Genomic DNA, 3,321 nt, shown 5'->3' on the forward strand with positions numbered 1-3,321 from the left:
GTCCCTTCCGACCCTAGAAACTATGAAACTATGAAGTATCATTATCCCTTCAGTTAAATAATGACCAAGGCAAATACACCGTGATGCAAACTGAAACAGCACTGGTTGGAGAAGAGATCACTCCTGACAGCCACATCACATCTGGTCCTTGCAGGAAAGAGCTTTCAGGCGGGGTGTTAGGGGAGAGGACATTAGCACAGGGTGAAGATGGGCAAAGGGCTTTTCATCATGGACACAGTGCCTGCAGTTCGTTAGGATTCTGTTTAGCGACTGTGAGAAAAGACTCAAGCCATTGGCTCTTTGTAGACAGAGATGATGGCACTAGACTCTACAGTGCTCCTGGTAATGCTCCTTTACACACTGCTCCATGTTCCCGTTTGCCTACAAAGAGATACTTGGCTTAGCCTATACCATATAATACTACAAAGCCAGCTCACTCAGGCTGCCTGCCTATGGCCGTGGATGGGTGAGTTCAGGAGCCTGGTGCTGGGGACACGCATAGAGCTGCTGCCACTAGGTGGAAAGACCCACGAGGTGGCACTGTTGGAGCATTTGTAGGGTAGGGATGGAGCAGTTCCCCTTCCTGGCCCACAGCTCCTGACACGTGTCTCTATGCTGGCCTAGCACTGCTGACCCAGGTAAGGGTGAGCAGGCGGCTGCACAAGTGCCCCATGAAACGCAGCACCGGTGGAAAGCTCGGACCTGGGCTCGGGAGAGCTTGGCGGGCCCGGTCCTGGAACGTTCACGCTGCGCTTGGGGAATCGCGACCCTGCTGCTCGGCGCAGGAGCCTGCTAGTGCACCTTTTGCCTGGGTGTCTCTGTCTCCTTGCTGAAAACCCTTGGGCTGAGCTTGGGTTGGCTCCTCCCTTTGCACGTTTCATGTCCTACCCCACAGCAAGCTGTCTAGCTCCCCAGAGCACAAGAAGAGAGTACCTGAGGTTGTGATATGAGGGAATCTGCTTCCCTGTGGGAGCTTGTGATAAGCTCCATCTGCAGGTGGACTTCTTTGCTGTAGGGATGCCAATGGCACTTGATTCCTTTTACTTCCCTGGCTTCCACAGCAGGTAAAAGACTCATCTTGCTGTTCAATCAGAGAACCAGCCACGCTTCAGAGTGTGGGATGAGACTTGGAAGAAGTACCTTTGGGAGCTTCCCTTTCCTCCTGCCCCAAGTTTAGGCTCTGAGTTTTTCCCTGTGTAGCTGCCTACACGTTCCTTGAATAGAAAGCCACAGACAAACTGCAGCTGCTTCCTCAGCCTGAAGAAGCCTTTGTGCCCAAAAGCTTTCAAAAAATAATTTTTTCCAGCTATTTGAGATGGTCTAATAAAAGTATCACATTTACCCAAAGAACCTTATTCTCCCATCTTTGCACTAAGTAAACCCCCATTCCTGTTTAAATCCCTACTTTAAAGCCCGTGCCTGTGAGATGCATCAGGGGAGCCCTGCAAGCCCGGTCCATTCTGCGCTGGTCTCTTGGCAAGAGGGGACACATCTTCCTTCTGTTTTGCAGAAGACTAAGTATGCAGATCATCCTTAGTACATGTAATTAAATACTTGAAAGGTGGGCAACATCCCCTGTGCTGGAAGGAAAGGGGGTGATGGCTTGTGTATAAAGAAAAGGAATCAGAAATACTGCTGCCAGGGGATGAGCTGAGAGAGAAAAATCTTGTCTATGTGGACACACCTGTTCTCTGTTACAGTTCAAAGTCCTGTTGTGCAGGTGAGGCCTGTACCTCGCTCTTTTCTGGTTAATCTATGCACTGCCTGATGCTGCTGATAAGATGCAAAGCAAACACCAGCCCCTCTGTTTTTGCTCGCTGCCACATGCCCTTCGTTATTACAAGGAAAAAGGGTAAATGAACAAGATTATCTGAAATAAAAATCCTGCTGTGGCCAGTTGGAAGCTGCAACATATTGTTTTCTCCCCCAGACCAGGGGGTGAGGGTGGCAGCAGGGAGAAGGAGCCTGTCTGATGGGCACAGCAGCACCTGTTCCTGCAATTTGCCTCAGTCCCACAGCTTGGGGTGAATAGGGACTAGTTCGCTGAGCAGCTAATAGTATGGCAGGATTACTGCTAAATCAAGGGGAAAATCTCAAATTGCCCTTGTTTTATCACGTGATTTCTCTTAATTCAATACGTACCCCCAAACTGCAGAAGCAGTACAAATGTGGTCTGCTGCACGTTTTAGTCTATTATCATGGTCAGCGGAGTATGCCATGGCTCTTAACAGCTGCTAGCCCTGAGGCAGTGCAGCATCTGTTTAGATCTCTCTCACCATGGATGTATTCACCACACTGCTCTCTCAAGCTTTGCCCCAGGCAAGGAGAGGCAGGGTAGCTGCCCTGCCACACGATCAGTTATAAAAACAAGCCAGAGAAAACAACTGCCCATATCAGGTGGCTGCTGTCGACTTACTACAGCATCTTTCAACAAACGTCCCCTGGAATTTTGCTACCAGAAGCAAATCGGCACTGAAGTTGCCCTTGGTTTACCTCCCTATTTCTGAGCCTGACCCATTTAAAGCTAACTCAGCAGCATAGGAGTCAGCAGGAACTCCCACCTGTTGCTCTGGGAGGAAGAATTGGGAAGTCTCTTTAGAGAGAGTCTGTTCTGAACTGCCCTTCCAGTCACTTACATGGGTCTCCTTAGACTGCGCTCTGTCACCCTGCCGTGTCCTTGCCAGAGCCACAAGCCAAAGCAAGGGCCTGTTGGCTTGCTGATTTGGCTGGAAGGTCCATGGACTTTCAGCCAGAGCTGTTTGGGGCACTAGCATCAATATTAGGAGCTGGCAGTTTTGTGCTTGGTTTCCTCAAATAATGACCCTACCTTCTTCTGGGCTGTTTACCTTGTGTTAATATTTCTGCCCTGTACAGGTGTTAATGTGTGCTGTTGGTGTAGTGTGTCTGTCACTGTCTCTGAAACAAGAGGTCGGTGGTGCTGTAAACATGAGTCCTGGCAGAGGAGTGTTTGCACAGCCTTCCCCACATCTGCCTCCTGCTGCCCTAGGTCTGTGCCCTGGGCTCTCAGCTGCCCGAGCCTCCCCTGCTTGTGGAAGGGCAGCACCTGCACTGCACAGAGGAACAGACACTGTTTTACACTCTGTGAGAGCTGCCACCAGCCCTGTTTCTCTACCATCTTCACAGACGGATCCCATTAACCAGCAGATGATGAAATACCCTTCTGACCATTTGAAAGCAAGACGCCTGCTTTGCCACGAGCTCCAGCTCAGCAGTCACGCCTGTGATCTGAGGTTGGGCTGCCTGAGCACCACTCTAGTTGTTAAACCAACTGGGGAAACAGAGTGACTCTCAGGTAAAACA

This window comes from Gavialis gangeticus, unplaced genomic scaffold, assembly GCF_001723915.1.
Source record: "Gavialis gangeticus isolate Ggan-Ray unplaced genomic scaffold, GavGan_comp1, whole genome shotgun sequence".
Taxonomy (NCBI): domain Eukaryota; kingdom Metazoa; phylum Chordata; order Crocodylia; family Gavialidae; genus Gavialis; species Gavialis gangeticus.